The sequence below is a fragment of the Schistocerca piceifrons genome, chromosome 1 (assembly GCF_021461385.2).
Source record: "Schistocerca piceifrons isolate TAMUIC-IGC-003096 chromosome 1, iqSchPice1.1, whole genome shotgun sequence".
NCBI lineage: Eukaryota > Metazoa > Arthropoda > Insecta > Orthoptera > Acrididae > Schistocerca > Schistocerca piceifrons.
Genome location: NC_060138.1, coordinates 621,352,992 through 621,375,868, shown reverse-complemented (window position 1 = coordinate 621,375,868; position 22,877 = coordinate 621,352,992). Strand labels below are relative to the sequence as shown.

Here is a 22,877-nt window from a genome sequence, read left to right as displayed (position 1 = left end):
AACAATATTATGAAAAGAATAGTTGCTATTCACCATATAGCTGAGATGCTGAGTCTGGCTTCAGCTGCCAGAGACTGTGTTCATGTGTGTGTGAGTTGTGCTTGTGTGTGTGTGTGTGTGTGTGTGTGTGTGTGTGTGTGTGTGTTTCGTCTATTTTTGACAAAGGCCTTGTTGGCCGAAAGCTCATTTTTGTTGTGCCTATCTGTGACTCAGCATCTCTGCTATATGGTGAGTTTCAACTATCCTTTTCATAATATTGTAACACAAATAAATGTTAGTTCTACAGAATTTACATTCCTGAGTCCAAGTATTTTGATAAATTGTAGAAGGGTTGACTAATGGAGCGTTCTCATACTTTTTTTAAAAATATTTGTGGATTTTCAATTTCCTCCTTGATGCCCACTGACAACCTTTTACAGTATTTTGCACCAGAGTGTAAAATTCCATTCTGAACCCTTAAGAGGAATGATAGTCTATCTGAAAATTATTTATGCTTTTAATATTTTCTTTTGAATTGCAAAGTTCATCTTAATTTTAGTCTTTTTACTAACCATAAATATCATATATTGGCATGTAAGCATGAGAATCCTTATGTTGCTGAAGAATCTTCTGCTAGAGTATTTATATTAGAAAAGGAACACAGTTCAAATCAAGACATGACCTCAGTGCAGTAAGTGAAGACAAACACTTTGAAATATCAGCTATTGAATTAACAGGGCTTGATATTGCCAAGAAATTAATCGTTTTGTGTGTGTATAGATCTCCCAGTGGTAGTGTGGATACGTTTCTCAATAAATTAACAGAAGTTCTACATAAAGTCTCAAGTACAAAGGTCAACATAATTCTGTGTGGGGACATTGACATCAACACTAATATCATAAATGAATCCAGCAGCACCTTCATTAACATCCTGCAAAGTTTTGGCATGTCCCTATTGGTCAATAGTGCAACAAGTGTTACTACAATGACTGCATCAGTAATTGACCGTGTGGCCACAAATATGGACAGAGGAAAATGTGATGTACCTGTAAAAGATCTCAGACTATCAGACCATCACTGTCAAATAACAACAGTAAAATCAGGCATTGAATCATGCCCTAAACTACAAGCCTACAAACGCCATTTATCGGAAATCTAAATAAAAGATTTTTTAAGAGAACTAGAAAAACAAAGCTGGGATGAAGTGTATAAGGAAACCAATGTGAATACCAAATTCTCTAAATTCTCCACATTGTTTTAATTGAACGTTGAAAAGGCATTTCCAAAAGTATGTGTGTCTATATCAACGTCTCACAAAAACGGATGGATAACAGCAGGTATTAAGAAGTCCTCCCAAACACTTAAACACCTCAGTTCCACGAAAAAGGTTCACAGTGGTCCAGAATTCTTAAATTTCTGTCACAGATACAAAAAGATCTATAGGAGGGTGCTGATTGTTGCAGAAAAAAATCATTTAATGACAAAACAATATATAATGCAGAAAATAAAAGCAAAGCAGTCTGGGATGTTATAAAAAAGGAAACAGGGAGAGGCAAACAATCGCAGAATAACATACTGCTAAGGGATGGGGATAAGGTAATAAATGATCCACAACACTTAGGAAACTATGTAAACGAGCATTTTTCAAGTATTGCAGAGAAGTTACAGCAAAAATTCCCCAAAACAAATATAACACCTGTAAATAATGTTGCACTAAAGACAATGATGTTAGTTCCAACCACAGAGAATTAATTCAATAAAACTGTTGAAAAACTAAAAAAATCAGAAGTCAGTAGGCTTAGATGAAGTACCAGTGTGTATACTGAAACAATGCATAGGGATTATACAAGGCCCCTTAACAAATATAATAAAAGAATCCTTCACATCAGGGACATTTCCAGAGCAGTTAAAACAGGCAAGAGTTGTACCTTTGCTCAAGAAAGGTAATGCAGAAGACATAGAAAATTACTGGCCCATTTCCCTGCAGTCAGCATCCACAAAAATAATAGAAGCAATTATGAAAGACAGGTTACCTGAATAAATACAATCTTTTAAGCGAATCACAGTCTGGTTTCAGAAGCGGCAAAAATACGGAGTCAGCCGTAGAAGAATTCACAAAAGTTGTGCTTGATGCTCTTGATAAAGATGAGTGTGTCACAGGCATATTTTTGTATCTTTCTAAGGTATTTGATACAGTTGACCATGAGATTCTATTAAATAAACTACAAGCATTTGGAATAAGAGGGCTAGCTAATGACTGGTTTTGATCATACCTAGCAGATAGGGTACAAAGAGTAGAGGTAACACGTACTTCAAATAGATCCAAACAAGTAGTAAAACACTTATCAGAACCAAAATACATTACTATAGGGGTTCCACAAGGTAGCACATTAGGACCAATACTATTCCTGATGTACATCAATGACTTTCCCACTAGTGTTACTTATGGTGAAAAACTTCTCTTTGCTGATGACAGCAATATTATAGTCACTGAGAAAACAAGAGAATTCCTTGCCGAGAAAGCAAATGAAACTCTGAAGGAAGTTTATGATTGGTCAATAAACAATAAAGTGACATTGAACATAAAGAAAACTAATGCCATGACTTTCAATTTGAAGAGGAAAAATGTCAATGTTAAATTAAATGTAGATGGCACCTCTATAGACTGTGTAACAAATGCAAAATTTCTAGGAATGAATGTTGATTCTCAGTTGAAGTGGTGTGAACACACAAAGGTACTTGCAGACAGAATGTCATCAGCATGTTACGCCCTTAGAGTCCTATCATCAGTGTGTAACATGCAGTGTCTTTTACTTACATATTATTCATATGTACACTCAATTCTTAGCTACGGCTTTTTGTTTTGGGAGGGGGGCAGGGGGGGGCAAATGCACAAAACATGAACTCAATTTTCATACTCCAGAAAAGAGCCATAAGAATAATAACCAAAAATACTAGTCGAGCTCATTGTAAAGATCTGTTCAAATCACTGGGAATTTTAACTGCTCCATGTGAATATATTTACCAGTCAGTATACACATAAAAAATAATATTGGTAATTACTGCACAAACAGCTCTGTCCATGACCATGCAACAAGAGATAGACTCAACTTACATTTTCCAAGAAAAAATAAATGTAAAACTCAAAACAGCAGTTTCTACCAAGGAATAAAACTGTACAATAAATTACCAAAAGAGATTAAAGAAATTGCAAAAATACACTTATTTAAAAAGGCAGCTAAAAAGTACCTGTTATGCAATACATTTTATACATTGAAGGATTACTTAGATAAAACAGAGTAGGGATTTGATAAAAAAATGTTGTACAAATAATAATAATAATAATAAGGATGATGAGTGTAAAACATCCAACATTCCACATAATACCTTCACTTTATGTTTTTTTTCCTTCTTTTTCCTTTCTAGAAATACTTACCACACCCAAGCTATGCATAGCACAATACTAACACCTCTTACTCTTTCTGAGCTCAACATCTCACTCATTATGGAGGGTTGCTGACTAAGTTTTTCGGGATAGCAAATAGGAAGTTGCGGTACAGAAAATGGCCCAGAGTGATGTTTGTGTGTGTGTGTGTGTGTGTGTGTGTGTGTGTAGTGAGTGAAGTGTTATGAAACAATGTGTGTGTAGTGTGTCCAGTGACTGATAGTGAGATATGAGTGAACAGTGTGGCATTACATTAGTTTAATAAGTTATTTGTAAAAAAAAAGTATTGTATACCAGGAGTAAATCTAGTGATTATGTCTAACTAGAAGTCTGTAAATATATATGTATACAAATTAGCTTATTTTAAATTGATCTAAACTTGTAAATACTTTGACATGTCCTATATCCTTGTAAAAAGAGATCTGCGGGTGAATAAAGCTACTACTACTACTATTTACTGAAAGCAAAACCCACTTTCTTTATAGTGACATTTCAGCTTGACATTGGTTGGGAGACATTACTTGGACTTCTAATTTCTATTGGCAGTGATGTCATGTGGAGGGTGGGATTAACATTCACAAACGCAGGAAATTGGTGGATTTATGAGATGTTGTTCCCCCCTCCCCACTACCCTCCCCCACTGGGCCATGATTGAGGGGCAAAAGGGTAATGGAGACCACTCCCAACATCAGCTTTCCCCTAGGGAATAATGATTTCTTTGAAATTACTCCATCTCAAGCTCTCATTTCCAGGCACCACTCCTATTATAAACTGCTTCTTTGTTAAAATTGGATACTGCACATGTAATTTCTACCACTTTTTTTGTTGTGGAATCTCAGTACGTCGATGCAATGAAATGGATTTTTGTTTTCTCAAAGTAGATCTTGTGTGCTTCCCTAAGACTGTGTTCTACCATCACTGATTTCTCAAGGTTCCTGTACTTGATGTGCTGTTAAATTAAGTGCAGCGTTTGGCAACAGTTTGAACTGTCTTCAGTTTTTACCTGACTATGGCAGCTTAGTAGTACTGCCAGTGGATAAGTGGAATATGGCCTTAATACTGTAGACAATTATAAAGAAAGTCAGTGTTACTTGCTGATAGCACGTGTCAATTACTCAAGAGGGCTCCAACATCTACAGTCAGTAGCAAAATGTGGCAACTTTGAGCTTGCTGTTGATGTTGTTAATGGCCTTGTGTGCCGTGCTCTCAGTCCACCTAGACTGTATGATTTGCCAGAAAATACATAAAGAGGTCAGTCCATTCAGGCCATTAATCAATGTCATCGTGTCTTCCACTCACAAGTTGGTAAAACATCTGAAGAAAACTCCTGGATCCTAATGTCAGCCATCACATCACATCTGGAACTCTTATTCTTTTGCAAGTCTCATCTACAGTTTTGTGAAAATAATTAAATGGGTACAGTTAGCCCCAAGTGACATTATGGTGAACCTAGATGTGGTTTCTTTATTTATGAAAGTATGATAGCAGATGCATTAGAACTTCCTGCTTGCTGTTTTCCACCTGGCATTACCCAACATTTGAAACATGTTTTGATGAATACTAATTTGGTGGTCCCTTGATGTCTCAGAATGTGTCCCTTCTTTTGACCAAGTTGTGCCACAAATTCCTTATCTCCCCTATTCTGTTCAGTACTTCCTCATTAGTGGCAAGATCAACCCAGCAAATCTTCAGCATTTTTCTGTAGCACCACATTTTGAAAGCTACTATGTTCTTTATCGCCCATGTTTCACTTCCATATATGGCTACACTCCAGACAAATACCTTCAGAAAGGACTTACTAACACTTATTTATGTTCAGTGTTAACAAATGTCTCTTCTCTAGAAATGCTGTTCTTGTCGTTGCCAGTATACATTTTATATCCTCTCTGCTTCAGCCATCATCAGTTATTTTGCTGAGCAAAACTCATCCACTGCTTTATGTGTCTCATTTCCTAATCTGATTCCCTTAGCATCATCTGCTTTAATTCGATTGCATTCCATTATCATTGTTTTGCTTTTGTTGATGTTCATCTTATATACTCCTTTCAAGACACTGTCCATTCCATTCAACCACTCTTCCAAGTCCTTTGCTGTCTCTGACAGAAGTACAATGTCATCAGCAAACCTCAAAGTTTTCATATCTTCTCTCTGAATTCAATTCCTGTTCCGAATTTTTCTTTGGTTTCCTTTACTGCTTGTTCAATGTACATACTGAGTAACATCAGGGGTAGGCTTTTTAGCCACTACCCCCCTGTCATGCCCCTTGAGTCTTATAACTGCCATCTTGTTTCTGTACAAGTTGTAAATATCCTTTAGCTCCCTGTATTCTATCCCTGTTACCTTCACAATTTCGAAGAGAGTATTCCAGTCGACTTTGTCAAAATCTTCCTCTACGTCTACAAATGCTATAAATGTAGGTTTGCCTCTCCTTAACGTATGTTGTAAGATAAGTCATATGATTGCTATTGCCTTGCATTTTCCTACATTTTTGTGGAATTCAAATTTATCTTGCTTGAGATCAGCATCTACCACTTTGTCCAATCAAACTGTAAAGAATTTATGTTAGTATTTTGCAACCTTGACTTATTAAACTAATAGTTCGGTAATATCCACACCTGTCAGCACCTGATTTATTTGGAATTGGAATTATTATGTTCCTTTTTGAAATCAGAGGGTGTTTCATCTCTCTCATATATCCTGCATGCCAGATGGAAGAGTTCTGTCATAGCTGGCTCTCCCAGTGCTCTCAGTATCTCTGATGGGATATTGTCTATCCCTGGAGCCTTTTTTTGACTTAGATCTTGCACAGCTTTGTCAGATTCTTCTTGTGGTGTCATACCTCCCATCTCATCTTCATCTATGTCCCCTTCCCTTTCTATACTATTGCTTTCAAGTTCATCTCCCTTGCATGGATCCTTTGTATACATTCCTGCTTTTTAGCATTTCTTTCTTTGCTGAGGACTGGTTTACAATCTGAGGTCTTGATATTCATACAGCTGCTTCTCTTTTCCCCTAAGACATCTTTAATTTTGTTGTTGTTGGTATCCATCTTTTCCCTAGTGCAATATGCTTCTGAACTCGTTGTGTTACTAACTACTTTATGGAGGACTTTGAAGAACTGTCTTTACATTCTGCTTCTCTCTGCCCATTGTATTTTGTAGATATGTGGAGCTCACTTTTTCTTGTGACCTTAAGAATGGATTTACTACATCCATTCTTCGACGAAAGTGGGCTGTGGAAATATAAACAGAAGGCAGTTTACTGTATTTGGACATGGTGGCGGAAGATAAATTGTATGGACTATTATATCACTCTGTGTACAGAATGCCAACCCACACAGGTCTTCATTTAAACAAATAAAGTTTCCACCATCAAACTAAAAAACATTCTGTCCACAGCACTTTATTGTACTGAGCACAAACAATTTCAGACTATGACTACCTGGGATCTGAATTAAAAAACCTTAAGAATGTGTTCAGGAAAAATTGATACAAACCACATCACATTAGAGGTGCATTTGCTGGTAAATGCAGGCACAAACCCTTCCAGCCAATGGAAGAAGGCAAACACACATCACTTCTTCCATTCTGATGAGCATTTTGAGTAAAAATTGATGCATGTTACATAAATATGGCATTAGATCTCCATGTAAAATTAAGAATTTGCTGCATCCAGTGACAGGCATCCTGGATTTGAGAGTGCCTGATGTCTACAATGTGCTATGTGAATATGTTGAATATTATGTAGAGCATACTATCCAAACCCTAGAAGAGCTCTGCACTGACCACAGACAACACATCAAGTACAGAAACCTTGAGACATCAGCAATAGCATAACATGGCCTTAAGGAAGGACAACTTTGAGAAAATGAAGGTCATCTTCCACACACCAAGCAACAGGGGTTTGGTAATAAAATAAAGAGGTATATTGCATGTGCTGTAACAATTTTGACAGAGACGGAGCTTATAATCTCAGTGTTGCTTGGAGACAAGCATTTTATGCATAGTATCTTCAAAGAAATACAGCAAAAAAATCATACTAGAGGTGATTTTCATTCCCTTTCTGCCCTTCGATGGCCATTCAGTGTGGGAGGGCAGCCTACTACCCTATTGCCAATTTCCTACATTTGCACGTGCAAATTCCACCCTCTATGAGATGTCACAGCCAATAGAAGTTAGAATTCCGAGAAATGTCTTCCAACCAATGACAAGCTTCAACACCACTATAAAGGAAGCAGATTTTGCTTCTGGCAAACACGTCATCTCCTGATGACGAATATGGTGTAGGTATTCGAAAGTTCAAATTCTAACTCCAATTTGATACAACCTAACCACTGAGAAATTTTGTACGAGAATGCCAATGTGAAAAACTTGAGTCGTAGTATTTATTTGCAAAGTTCCTGATGATTATGTCATACCATCAAACTGAGTGAAAATATAAGAAGTAGACTAGCAACACTGTTTGAAGATCAACATAGCAATAGATATTTCTGAAGAAGCAAAACAGGCAGCACTGCTGTACCAGCTTAGTTTATTAACCTGGATGCTCAAGACCTTCTCACATGGAGTTAAATCCAGTGTATGGCCAGTACAGAGAGGGTGAGGGGGGGGGGGGGGAGGGGGGTAGCAGGTACATGGAATAGAAATGCACAGCAACAGTGAGCTCAGACACGAGCAAGGGGAGTTGTGCACAGCAGACAGTGAGAGGAAAGAATGGATTAGAAAGAAAAGGTAGAACAGAGGATGAAGGAGAGTATAGAAGAGGGTGCAATGTAAATGATGTTTAGGGCACAGGGGATTCCATCCATAATTTCCCAACACCTAATTTTCAAACCATTTGAACTGATTAAAAAGACAAGAAAAACCACAAAATTGTTCTTCACTCACAGCATACAGTTATACTAACAGCACCTTTAACTGTCACTAACTTCATATCATTTGGACCATATTACTTCAGACAATACAGCAATTTACATTTCTCTCAATCTAATATTTACACATTGGATGATTTTCATTTAATAAAGTGAAGTTAACATTGCAAATAACTTTTGTTCATCATCTCACAAGTTGCTTAATTCTTTTGTACTCTGCCACTCTCACTGATCATTAATTATTGGTAAATTATTGCTCAGAGTAGAAATACTGAAGAAAAATTGTCCAATGTATTTAGTTGTATGTTCCTTTCATTAAAATCAGTGAGTTCTACTTGTTTCTCTCTCTCTCTTTGTTTCAAGAGAATAACCATAACATAGTTTTGCTCACAGCATATATCCATGTAGAAAGCCTCATTGGATGTCAGTGCACTTGAAATCATTGTAGCACAGCTACCGTTTTAAGAGAAAAAATTTGCGAGAAGGTGCAGTGGAAGATAGCATTAGCTGCTGGCAGCTGGTGAACATGGCATGCCATCATTTGAGCTAAGTGTCCAGGTATTTTCTGTGGAGGGGATACTGTGGCACAGCTACCATTGTCAGGGCAAAGTCCATGAAAGGGTGTGGTGAAATATTGCATTAGCTACTGATAGCTGTTGAGCCAGGTGTGTCATAATTTGGCCTAAGGCAACATCAGTGTTGATTTATTGCAATCACAGGCTACACTCACTCATTCTAACTTGCGAGCACAGTGGTGATGCATGGCACAGCAAGGGAGCTTCTCCATGATCAGCATTTGATGGTGTTGCCAAGTATGTGACCGAAAACAGTGCATTGACATAACAGGTGCACTGCTATCTGGAAAAAATAGCTGTAAGTTTTGTAGCAGATTCCTTCACAGCACAGCAATCTACCAGACAAAGGGCCTATGCCAATCTACCAGACAAAGGGGCTATGCCAAAGAAGGGCACAACCTGTAGCCATCAGCAGCAGACATGGGTTCAAAATTGTCCCAGTACTAGCTTCCTGCACTAAATCTGTCATCTGAACTTTGTCTCACAGTTCAGCAGTACTTCCCGTCTATCTCAGCAGCAGCCAGATTCCTGCCCATTGGCAACGGGCCGCACAGTGGGCATAACTGCTGCCTTTTGACTGTGCAGTGAGCGCACCTCCTCACTGTGTTTTGACCGCCCATGTGTGGTCATTGATTGCAGAACTGGCTACTTCTGCAAGTTTCCTGTCTGTCTCCACATGCTGCTGGTGCCATTTCTGTCTCTCGTGCAACAGGGGTGCACTGAAGGCACTGAGTGCAGGTATCAACAAAGCAGGGTATAAATGTGTATTACATCCAGCTGGCCGGTCACTAACAGTCACTTGGCTGACTATCAGCTCACTTTCTGTGTGGGGCAGGGGCATTGTCACCTCCCCATATCGATTCAGTGCTGATGTACAGGTAGAAAATAAATTATTAAGTTTGACAGCTGCTTCTCTCTGGGCCTTCATTGGCCTATCACCCAGCCGCAACCCTCAATCGTTTGACATCCTGACAATGTAGTCACCCCATTGACTCCAGGTCAGCAATAAATTAGTGTCAGAAGTGGTGGCTTCATCTTCAGTGGACAGCAGAGGATGTGTTGCCTGCACAGTGTGAAACCTGGACCACAACCTACAGTGTCAATAAGTGGTGTGGGTGGAAAAACAGTTGGTTACTCTTGGTGTGCATGCCAAACATGTGGTTTAGGAGAGAATGTCACCACAACTTGAGAGTTACTTTGTTTAGGTCATAGGCACTGACTCATATGTTTGAGCTTTGGGGTAAAAGCAAAGGCACCGAAATCGGGCTGAAGACGAAGAATCTTATGGTGTTACGAAAGGATATGCTAAACACAGTTGGTGGTGGCATGTTTGTTGCTGTTAGAAGTAGTTTATCGTGCTGCAAAATTGAAGTAGATAGTTCATGTGAGTTAGCATGGGCAGAGGTCATTGTTGGCAACCGCAATAAAACAATAACTGGATCCTTTTACTGACCTCCCAATTCAGATGATACAGTTGCTGAAAGGTTTAAAGAAAACTTGAGTTTGATTTCAAACACTTACCAGACTCATACAATTATAGTTGGTGGTGACTTCAATTTACCCTCTATATGTTGGCATAAATTTCATTTTTAATTCCTGAGATATGCATAAAACATCATCCGAAATTGTGCTAAACACATTGTCTGAAAATTATTTTGAGCAGTTAGTTCACGAGCCCACGCGAATAGTAAATGGTTCTGAAAACACACTTGACCGCTTAACAATAAATAATCCTTAGTTAATAACAAGCATCAAAGTGGATACGGGGGTTAGTGACCACAGGCTTGTCGTAGTGAGACTGAATATTGTAACCCCCAAATCCTCCAAAAATAAACGAAAAATATACCTATTTAAAAAAGCAGATAAAAATTTACTTGATGCCTTCCTGAGAGAAAATCTCCACTCCTTCCAAATTAATGATATAAGTGTAGACCAGATGTGGCTTGAATTCAGAGAAATATTATCGGCGGCAATTGAGAGATTTATACCAAATAAATTAACAAACGATGGAGCTGATACTCCTTGGTACACAAAACGGGTCAGAACAATGTTGCAGAAACAACAAAATAAACATGCCAAATGTAAACAGATGCAAAATCCCCGAGATTGGCGATCTTGTACAGAAGCTCAAAATTTAGCACAGTCTTCAATGCGAGATGCTTATAATAATTTCCACAATGAAACTTTGTCTTGAAACCTGGCAGAAAATCCAAAGAGATTCTGGTGATATGTGAAGCAGGTTAGTGGCAAGAAATGATCAATGACTTCTCTGCACAATAGCAATCGAGATACTATCAAAGACATGGCTGGCAAAGCAGAGTTACTAAACACAGCCTTCTGAAATGCCTTCACAAAGAAGACAAAGTAAATATTCAAGAATTTGAATCAAGAACAGCTGCCAACATGAGTAACGTAGAAGTAAATATCCTTGGAGTAGTGAGGCAACTTAAATCACTTAATAAAAGCAAGTCTTCTGGTCCAGACTGTATACCAGTTAGGTTCCTTTCAGAGTTTGCTGATGCATTAACTCCATATTCAACAATCATATACAACTGTTCGCTTGACAAAAGATTCGTACCCAAAGACTGGAAAGTTGCACAGGTCACACCAATATTCAAGAAAGGTGGTAGTAGTAATCCACTAAATTATAGGTCCATAGCATTAATGTCGCTATGCAGTGGGATTCAGGAACATATATTGTGTTTAAACATTATGAACTACATTGAAGAAAATGGTCTATTGACACACAGTCAACATGGATTTAGAAAACATCGTTCTTGTGGAACACAACTAGCTCTTTATTCGTATGTAGTGTTGAGTGCTATTGACAAGGGATTTCAGGTTGACTCCGTATTTCTGGATTTCTGGAAGGCTTTTGACACTGTACCACACAAGCGGCTTGTAGTTAAATTGTAAGTTTTTGGAATATCATCTCAGTTATGTGACTGGATTTGTGATTTCCTGTCACAGAGGTCATAGTTTGTAGTAATTGATGGAAAGTCATCAAGTAAAACACAAGTGATTTTTGGTGTTCCCCAAGGTAGTGTCATGGGCCCTTTGCTGTTCCTTATCTATATAAGTGCTTTGGAAGACAACCTGATCAGCCATCTTAGGTTGTTTGCAGATGATGTAGTCGTTTATTGACTAATAAAGTCATCAGAAGATCAAAACAAATTGCAAAATGATTTAGAAAAGATATCTGAATGGTGCAAAAACTGGCAGTTGACCATAAATAACAAAAAGTGTGAGGTCATCCATATGATTGCTAAAGGAATCCATTAAACTTCAATTACATGATAAATCAGTAAAATCTAAAGGCTGCAAATTCAACTAAATACCTAGGAATTACAATTATGAACAACTTAAATTTGAAGGAACACATAGAAAATGTTGTGGGGAAGGCTAACCAAAGACTGCATTTTATTGGCAGGACACTCAGAAAATGTAACAGATCTACATTACACTTGTCCGTCCTCTTTTAGAATACTGCTGTGCGGTGTGGGATCCTTACCAGATTGGACTGACAGAGTACATTGAAAAAGTTCAAAGAAGGGCAGCATCTTTTGTATTATTGTGAAATATGGGAGAGATTGTCACTGAAATGATACATTATTTGGGCTGGACATCATTAAAACAAAGGCGTTTTTCATTGCGATGGAATATTCTCATGAAATTCCAATTACCAACTTTCTCCTCCGAAAGCGAAAATATTTTGTTGACACCAACCTACATTTGGAGAAATGATCACCATGATAAAATAAGGGAAATCAGAGCTCGTATGGAAAGATATAGGCATTTGTTCTTTCCACGCTATACGAGATTGGAGTAATAGAGAATTATGAAGTTGGTTTGATGAACCCTCTGCCAGGCACTTAAATGTGATTTGCAGAGTATGCATGTAGATGTAGATGTATTTGGAGCCTGTTAAGATGTTTGCAGTGCAATGTGCTCGGGCATTCTGCACTGAGTGCTGAATCAGTATCTGTAACTTGTTTTATGTGCCACTGGTTTGGCTATCTTGCAAGACAGTGTAGGGAATCTAGATGGATGGAGATCAGGTGTGAAGTATAATTTGTTTTTCAGTTTGGTTTTAAATTCAGTAATTGTTGCTTATTTGTATTATGATTGTATTTGTGAATGAGGGGTAAATGTGTTCCAATGGCATACTGAGAGATGCAATGTGTTACATTCAGAAGGCAGGCTGCATGGGGTAGGAGATAATGATAAAGGTCAGGGGGGTCAGAGAAGGCAGATGTTCATGTGGAGGCAGTTGGGTCTAAGCAGTGTGTGGAAGTAGTGTCTTCTGTAAGTGAGGGCTACGGTATGATTGTAGAGTTGGACTTGTTGCTTAATGAAGTGGCACAATTGATAGCAGATAACATAGACTTGTGGAACAAATTCACAGCTGAGGGTGGGAAAATAGCATTGCTCTGGACACTGAACCTTGTAATACTCCAACTACTGCTTGCCTAGTGAGTCCTTTTTCTGGAAGGTTGTTAGAGGGCATGATGTCATTTGTGGAAGATTTGATGACATCAGCAAGTATGAATGGTTGGTCTAATAGCCAGTTGTTGCAGATAGTGAAATTACATCTTGTATGAGAGGCAAACACTGTTGTGTCACACACAGATGCCCTGAGGAAGGCAGAGATGTTTGAGTTGTTGAAACAGAATCTTCTGCAGAGGTAGCAAGAAGCAGAGAGTGTGAGGTTCTTTCAGGAACAGTTAAGTGGCATTACAAAAATATAAAGGGTAATCATAGAGGATTTTGCCGTTAGAATAAGGAAAGTGATTTGGTTAGAGTAACGAAGCAAATGAAGTTTTGCCACTGGGCTGAGCAGAGTGCACTCAGTGCTTTCTTAGGAGACTTGTCACCAGATGTGCCAAGAAGGGTGCGCACAAGGATACCTATGGATCTCACTTCAGCTGTTAGATTGGCAACCAAATGTAAAGAGATTGATGTGCCAGCAGGTGTGTGTAAGAGATGTGACATATTCTCTGCAAATGTGAGATGTTAAGAGTGTGGGCATATAGGACAAGTGCAGAAACAGTGCTCCCAGCTTTGGTGCTGTAAAGGGGTATGTGTATCGGCAGCACTGTTGTGGTAATGGTAGTAGGGGTGTACAGGTAGGAAGGAAGGGGCCGTTAAATGTAAGAGGGAATCAGAAGTCCATTGAAAGGTGTTCCCATTAAAATTTGTTGCATTAAGTACCGTATACATGCAGAGGCAGAATGTGCAACAGTGGGTGTTGTAACAGGCAGGAAGTATAAGTTATTGTTGTATACAGGGGAGTATTTGTCAGTATCCAGTAGAAACATAGTGGATCTAAGGTGAAGGAACCAATCATGCCGTAGGCTGCATGGAGTAGGAGATAATGATAAAGGCCACTGGGGTGAGTGCCTTTTGTAAGTGAGGACTGCAGCAAGACCTTGGGGTTGGACTTTTTGCATCAATATCATGCCAAAATTGACCTTCAGAGATGTGTGATGGGAACTTTGTAGGAAGTTATTTCAGATAGGAGAACCCATTGGCAGTGTAGATCTGCCATAAGGTGTGTCTGTCATAGTGGACAATCCTACACTGAGTACAAATATACTAAGGTGTAATTCACATTGTATCGGTCTCGTAAACTGACATATGGCCATGAGAGTGGTGTGCTGACAACATGTCCCTCCATATCCACGTCCTGTGATGCCTGTGGGCTGAGGATGACGCTGCGGCCAGTCAGAACAGTTGCACCTTACAAGGCCTGTTCGGATGGAGTTTAGTTTTAATTCACATTGTATAGTGCTAATTGGCACCAGGAAGTTGTTTTGGCTGAGTAGAAGTACCAGTAAGTTTAACATTACGATTCAGTCCTTGATAAGCACTACACTGAGTGGAGTAAGAGGATCAAAATGTTGACATGTTGTGGATGGTAGTGCTGAATATGGTTTTTTGTGAGGTTGGTTTTGGGAGTATGTTTTCTAGGGGAGCATAAGGTGTAATTCACATTGTCACAGGGACAAAGTTCCAAAAGAAATTACTTAGGAAAGAGTTAGAAAACCGGTTAATAGACAGACAAGGTGCCTAGAAAAAGTGTTTAATGGAAGTGAACCATGAATCATTAAAGGTGAATATAAATTTATTAACAGAGGATGAGTTCTCAAGTGCCACTTTTAGTTTGCAAGTATGGAATGGAGAGTTAGAAGTAGTGTGCGCCTGAACATGGCAAGATGCCTAGCACTAAGATATTTTTCATAGTATTTGGATAATGAGTCAGCCCTAGGGAAATGTAAGATTAAACAATAGGAGGAGAGATTCCAAGGTGGCGATGGATGTAATGAATGAATGAAGAATATTGTAGTGTAAATGTCAGAGGGAGATGTATTTCATAGTGGTTAAGAGGGTATGAGGAAATGAAATAAGTGTTGAATATTTGCAAAGAGAATTTGCCAAATCACAACACCAGCTTGCTGCATTAAATCTGTCCTCCAGATTTGGTTCCAAGCACAGTGGGCCTTCCTGACTCAATCCAGCAGCAACAAAACTCCTGCCCAGAGGCAATGGGTGCACTACCTCGCTCTACAATTTGACTATCCATGTGCAGTCTTTCACAGAGTTGGCTACATCTGCACAATTGCTTGTGCATGTGGGGCACTAAAGCCAGGTGTCAGCAAAAACCGTGTGAGCCAGCTGGCTTGTCACTTTCCATGGTGCGGGAGCACAGTTCCTTCCCATATTGAAGCAGTGCCAGTGTACGAGTACAAAATAAATTACTGATTTTGACAGCCACTGCTCTCTGGCCTCCATTGGCCTGCCATCCAGCCTTAACCATCGCTGTTTGACATCCTGACAGTTTGAACACCCCACTGCCCCCGTTGTCAGCTGTATCTTGCATAATTTGAAAAGTGGCAAAATTTGAGGTTGTCAGACCACTCTACACACTTCCAGTTGGTGATTGTACAGTTTCAGTATCATTTGGACCCTTGAAGATGTGCAATTTTATGTGCCACTGTGAGCAGTGGCCTTATGCAAAGTAACCATCTCCAAATGTCCATTGCGTGCAGTTTCCTATGCAATGTTTGTACAGAAACTGGTTGAGATGGATCTGCATGCACAGATACTAGATTTCCTGCATGTTTGAAGCCAGCTGTCATGGAAAAAGGCCGGCCGCGGTGGCCGTGTGGTTCTAGGCGCTCCAGTCCAGAGCCGCACTGCTGCTATGGTCGCAGGTTCGAATCCTGCCTCAGGCATGGGTGTGTGTGATGTCCTTAGGTTAGTTAGGTTTAAGTAGTTCTAAGTTCTAGGGGACTGATGACCACAGCAGTTGAGTCCCATAGTGCTCAGAGCCATTTGAACCATTTGAACCATGGAAAAGGCATGATGCTCATCCATGGTCCCTGTTAGTTAGGATCTTTCTACAACCACTGTAATTATGCCTGGAAGTGGTACCCCATTCCCTGCAGAACTTCAGTCATGGCATAATCATGGGCATTTCCAAACATTATACTCCTTTATGTCATTCCATCATGTCTCTACAATGACCCACATTACTGCACTGATTCCATACACACATTGGGCACATATGCACCACTTCATTGGCACAACTTATGTCAGCAGTGGAGGGTTACATGTCTGTGTGGTCTCCATTCCACACTATCTACAACATTCCAAAGTGACCTATGTGCTCTTTAAAGAATGTGACTAATATTTGCTCCAGTGAGCTTATTTTCTGCTGTCATGGAAGAGGTCTTCAAATTATTAAGCTGGAAGAAGGAGGTGGTATACAGATAGATGTATCTTACCTGTAGCACCTTTGTTTTACAGTTGACTCCAGCATAGGCTAGAGAGACTGAGTAGGGCAACTATGATTGTAGACCTGAAGGTTAATTACAGTAATATCAAAATAAACTGCTATCATTGTGCCAAGAGGAAGATGGTAAAGATTGAAGATGAAGTTGTAGAAACAGTCAGCAAATTTGTATACTTAAAACAACTGGAGGAAACAAGTAGATGAACATCCACGGAAATAAACATGTGTAGAGTTCAATTTTGAAACTGAATGCTATGTTTATAATTAAATTCCCTATGTGCCTTAAATAGAAACTCTATAATCAGCATGAGCTGCCAGTAGAAACTTATGGAATTGAAATGTAGATGTTGAAAGTGCAAATAAACAAAAATTGGAGATTGTGCAATGAAGAAGGGTAGCTGTTGGCAAAAGATCTGGCACACTTATGATGCAGGGTTGCCACAAATTCTGGAAATCAGTGAATATCAGGCAATTTCATATGTGTTAGGGAAATTAGGGAAGTATCAGAGAAATTTGAAAATAAAAAAAAAAAACTTTGGGAAAATCTCGTTTTTGTCTCAGAAGACGAATGATTTGCTTATGAGATGTCATGCATCGTCGCTGGCTGGGTGCTACTTCCATACTCCCTTGTTCTTACTGCTTCTCCCATTCCTACCACTCTCCTCAACTTGCAGTTCATGCTGCCAGCACTTCCTGCCACTAGCCTAGCAGCTGCCAATGAGAGGCAGGAAGGTGTGAGGAGTGCTTTGTTTGGATCTGATTTTCAGAGATTGCTGACGCAGCAGCCGGAAATGGAGGTTAAGTGTGCATGAGTTGTGTCTGAGAGATTGTGTATGTTCTCTAGTTTTCTGGAAAAGCCTATGGCCAAAAAGTTAGTTGTGAGAGTGTGGTTGTCTTTTCTAAATACTTGTCTGCAGCTCAGCGATCATCTTTAAGGTGAGTTGCTACCTAGCCTCATTAGTGCTGATTCTCTGAGTATTTGTGCAAGTTATTTGTTGCACAGATTGATCATTCCAGTCTCATTTCATCAACATGGTGTCTGTGACATATGAATAGGTGACTTCCATGATGGGCCAAAACTGCAGGCCATTTCTGTTGATCTGACACCCATCGTTTCCCACTAATGTGCAAGCTCTGCCTGTCGGACATAGTCTCACTGATCTACTCACAGGCCAGGTCTGTTTGGCATAATGTGGTAGAGTTTTGTGATTTATCCATGGACCTAGGATTGCGGTGCTCCACAGCAGGCCAGAGGCTACGGGTGATGGAATTCATGAATTGCAACTGTCTCACCACAAGTACATTGTACAGTGCGGCATTTTATAGACATTTTATTTATTCTAGTACATTTAGGCAACTTGAAAGTAATTTATACGCTAGAAATTATGGATGATAAGAAGAAAACTGTGGCAGTGGCTGGTGATTTGTACGCTATGTACTCATATATTTCTTGAAAGAAAAATCACACAATACCTGTAAAATAATAGACTTAACACAGTGGGTAATAATTGGCAATAACAAATGTAGTAGAACCAACATTTTAGTGGTGGTCACCTATAGTGGTGCTTTACACAACTTTTCCCTGCCTTATACACTTCTTTCAAGATGCCTACATTTTTCTGAGGTTATTTCTGAAATCAGTGAAGGTATTTTAAACCTGCCTTGTGACTCCAAGGATATGCGTATTTTTGTCACCAGATGTGTTTCATTTTATTGAAATAAAATAAGAACAGTGGTCTTAATGAAATATGTATACCATTTAGCTTGCTTTCTCCATCTAAAAACAGTTCATTACAAAAGATATTGATATTAGTACTTAAGATTTTTGCCCACACAGGGGAGAAATACGAAAGTCCTTCCATTTTTTTGGCAACTTATGTCTTTACTTATCACTGAGATATCAAAATTTATCAGGGAAAAATTCTAAACCTTGTCTGTAAAACAGGGAAATATCAGGAAATTTCACTTGGGGAAACTTCTGGCAACCCTGTAGTTGAATAAATGTTAAATAAATAACCTGGCCATATTTATCTGTTGCACAACAGGTAGCAGAAGGAAGTAAAATGGATGTTTGTGTAAGAATATTTAAGCATGTGCTCTAGTAAAAATATAACATTTATTCAAAGACAGATGAATGAAATAATAAGCTAAACAATTAATATGAGTGATGGTTTACCATTAATTATTAATTATGGAAGGGTCAGAGGAATCTTTCACTGGTGACATTATTGCACATATTCACATATAATAGAACTTCAGAACAAATACAAGAATGAAAAAAAACTTCACCAGTATGCACATGGTTGGCAAACAGGCGTTCCCTTGGCTTGATTACTCGAAGCAAGTGAACAATAATTCACTGATAAGAGTAAACTGTTAACAGTCACACCATGGAAAAAGTTCTGAAACTAATTTGGAAGTTTTACCCTGAGAATCAGTAACTGTGGCATGTAGTGATTTTCATAATCCCTGAACACATTGTCATCACAAAGAAAAATTCTGCATAAAATGAGTGGTAAAATTCAGAATCGCTAAGCAAGTTGGACAGGATATATTACTGTGAGACATGATCTGTGAGCTTAAGGTTCTCTGATCTGTACTTAAAACATGCTGAGACAACAAAGGCACATAGAAACTAGATTATGAACTGAAATCTAAATTAGTGAAGTTTTAGAAATCTGTTCAGTTATACTGTACTCATGAGGTCAACAACAAACTAAATCAGTCCACATGTTTGAACAGAGGTAGAGCAGAACAATGGCTTGCATGTGTGGCTAAATTCAACTGCTCATAATGTTCCGAAATTAGCAAGAAAAATTCCATATACCATTCATTGAGTGATGAGCAACAAGTGCAAGATGTTAATTTTGACTTGAGCTAAAGTCTACAAAAATAAGATAATGGATCAACTATGAATAGGTACACTTAACTTAGTCAGTGTCACCCGTCTCTCATCTCCCGGAACACTGCTGGGCGAACCATTTTGGAATCAATGCATGTCGTTCTTCTGGAAGTGCCCAGAGAGTTCCCTATTCTTTGGTGCCAACCTGTGCAAGACCTTTGTCCAAGGTGAACAGAAACCTCTCTGCTACCTGATACGTGCTTTGTAGGGTTGGCTAATCTCCCACAGTAGCAGACTACTTTTACTCTCACAGATCTAAATACTGAACTTTATCTTGTACACTCTTATTCAAGCTTTACACTCATCAGGTGAGAGGAGGAAAGGATGTATGTGCTGACATAATGCACATTGATGTATTGAGTATGCATGTGGAGCTCCGATAATTACCAAAAATCTTAGTAATATGTGAGGTGAAATAAAGGTAATATACCTTGTAGCAACTATAAACACACACAGCTGCTCAGACTCTTTTTTTATGTAGTTTACAGTTTGTGCCCAGAGTTGAGGTGCCAGAGGAGGGTACATTAAGTTAAATGTTAAACAAAATGATGAAGAGATTCATGTAGAGACCCTTCAATGAATAACGCACATTGGGCATAACAAAGAGGTACCGGAAGACATACAAGTGAGTAGGAGAAAAGACAGGAGTTGAGGACATGATTGTGTCTATTAATAAACTGAAACAGAATGGGCTGAGGATATTGTGAAACGAAATGATAAAAAATGGACTGAGGAGCCACTGTATCAGTAGTTGTCAGTAGTGGTAGAAGTAGTGGTAGTAGTAGTATTTTTTATCCATCCAGTATCGACATCTGCCATAACTGCTATCTACTTTGTGACAAGGAAGAATATGAATCACTATAATGAAAAGGATAGTTGCTATCTCCATAAAGTAGACATGCTGAGTCGCAGAAAGGCATAACAAAAATACTATTGGGAATTTAGCTGTCGGCCAACGAGGCCTTTGCCAAAAATAGATAACATACATACATGCTCACACACAAACACTACTCACATACACATGATCAGGCTCTGGCAGCTCCAGGCACACTGCAAGCAGCAGGGCATTATGGCAGAGGCAACCGGGTGGGCGTAAGGAGGAGACTGGGGTGGGGAGGGGGGGGGGGAGATACCAGGGTAGGGGTGGGGGATGGTTAAGTGCTGCTGGGGACGTACAGGGATGAGGTGGAGAGTGGGGCACCTAGGTGCAGTCGGGAGGTCAAACAGAGTCCAGAAGGGAGAGGGGGGTTAGCGAAAAAGGAGAGAAGTAAAAAGACTGGATACATTGGTGGAATAGAGGGCTGTGTAGTTTTAGAATGGGAACATGGAAGGGCTAGATGGGTAAGGACATTGACTAACAAAGTGTGAGGTCAGGAGAGTTACGAGCATATAGGATATATTGCAGGGAGATTTCCCACCTGCGCAATTCAGAAAAGCTGGGGTTGGTTGTAAGGATCTAGATGTTACAGGTTGTGAAGCAGTCATTGAAATGAAGAATGGTGTGTTGGGTGGAGTGCTTAGCAACAGGTTGGTCCAGTTGTTTCTTGGCCACAGCTTGTTGGTGGCCATTCATGCAGACAGACAGCTTGTTGTTTGTCAAGTCATGTAAAATGCAGCACAGTGGTAGCAGCTTAGCCTGTAGATCACGTGACTGGTTTCACATGTAGCCCTGCCTTTGATGGGATAGGTAATGTTTGCGGCTGTACTGGAGTAGGTGGTGGTGGGGGGATGTATGGGACAGGTCTTGCATCCATGTCTATTAGAGAGATATGAGCCATGAGGCAATGGACTGGGATCAGGGGTTGTGTAGGGATGCATGAGGATATTGTCTATGTTCAATGGGTGGCGGAATACCACTATAGGAAGAGTGGGAAGGATAGCAGGTAGGATATATCTCCCTTCAGGGCACGACGAGAGGTAGTCAAAACCCTGTTGGAAAATGTACTTCAGTTGCTCCAGTCCTAGGTGGTAGTAGGTCACGAGGGGGATGCTCCTCTGTGGCTGGACGGTGGGGCTTTGGGAGGTGTTGGGTGACAGGAAAGATCAGGCATGAGTGATCTGTTTTTATATAAGGTTGGGAGGGTAATTATGATCTGTAAAGATCTCAGTGAGACCCTCAGTATATTTCAAGAGGGACTGCTCGTAACTACAGTTGCCATGGCCATGTGTGATTAGGCTGTATGGAACGAACTTTTTGGTATGGAACGGGTGGCAGCTGTCGAAGTGGAGGTATTGCTAGTGGTTGGTAGGTTTGATACGAACAGAGGTACTGATGTAGCCATCTTTGAGGTGGAGGTCAACATCTAGGAAGGTGTCTTGATGGGTTGAGTAGGACCAGGTGAGCAAATGGGGGAGAAGGAGTTGAGGTTCTGGAGGAATATGAATAGGGTGTCCTCACCCTCACTCCAGATCACAAGGACGTCATCAATGAATCTGAACCAGGTGAGGGGTTTGGGATTCAGGGTGTTTAGGAAGGATTCCGCTGGATGACCCATGAATATGTTGGGCAAGTGCCCATAGCTGTAAGTCAGATTTGTTTGTAGCTAATGCCTTCAAAGAAGAAGTAATTGGTGGGTGAGAATACAGTTGTTCATGGTGACTAGGAAGGAGATGGTTGGTTTGGAATTTGTCGGGCATTGTAAAAGGTAGTGTTCAGTAGTGGTAAGGCCATTGGCATTAGGGATGTTATTGTAAGAGAGGTGGCATCAGTTGTGATGCGGGGGGAACCATATGGTAAAGGAACAGCAACTGTGGAGAGTCGGAGGAGGAAATGATTGGTATCTTTTACATAGGAGGGTAGGTTGCAGGTAATAGGCTGAAGGTGCTAGTGTACAAGAGGAGAGATTCTTTTAGTGGGGGCACAGTAACCAGTGACAGTGGGGCCTTCTGGGTGATGGGGTTTATGGTCTTTATGAAGCATGTAGAAGATAGGAGTGCAAGGAATAATAGAAGTGAGGAGAGAGGTGGACTCCGGGGAGAGGTTCTGGGAAGGGCCTAAGGATTTGAGGAGAGACTGGAGATACTACTGGATTTCTGGAATGGAGTCACTGTGACAGGGTTTGTAGATGGATAAATCTGACAGTTGCCAGAGTCCTTCTTCCATGTAATACTTGCAGTTCTAAACAACAGTGGTGGAGCCTTGTCAGCGGGTAGGATTATAAGGTCGGGGTCTGTTGTTCGGTGGTGGATTGCGGATCTTTCTGCGTGTGTAAGATTAGTTTGCATGTTGAAGGATTTTGGGAATGATGGTGAGGCAAGGTTCAAGGTTAAGAAATTCTGGAAAGATAATGGGTAGTTTGGGGGCAGTGAGG

The 22,877-nt window shown here is 39.9% G+C and overlaps 1 protein-coding gene across 4 annotated transcripts in view; it reads left to right on the top strand.

Annotated features, from left to right (window-relative positions):
* Positions 1-22,877, top strand: part of LOC124804395 (leukocyte tyrosine kinase receptor) — an 874,407-nt gene that overhangs the window by 663,140 nt on the left and 188,390 nt on the right. The window lies entirely within an intron of this gene.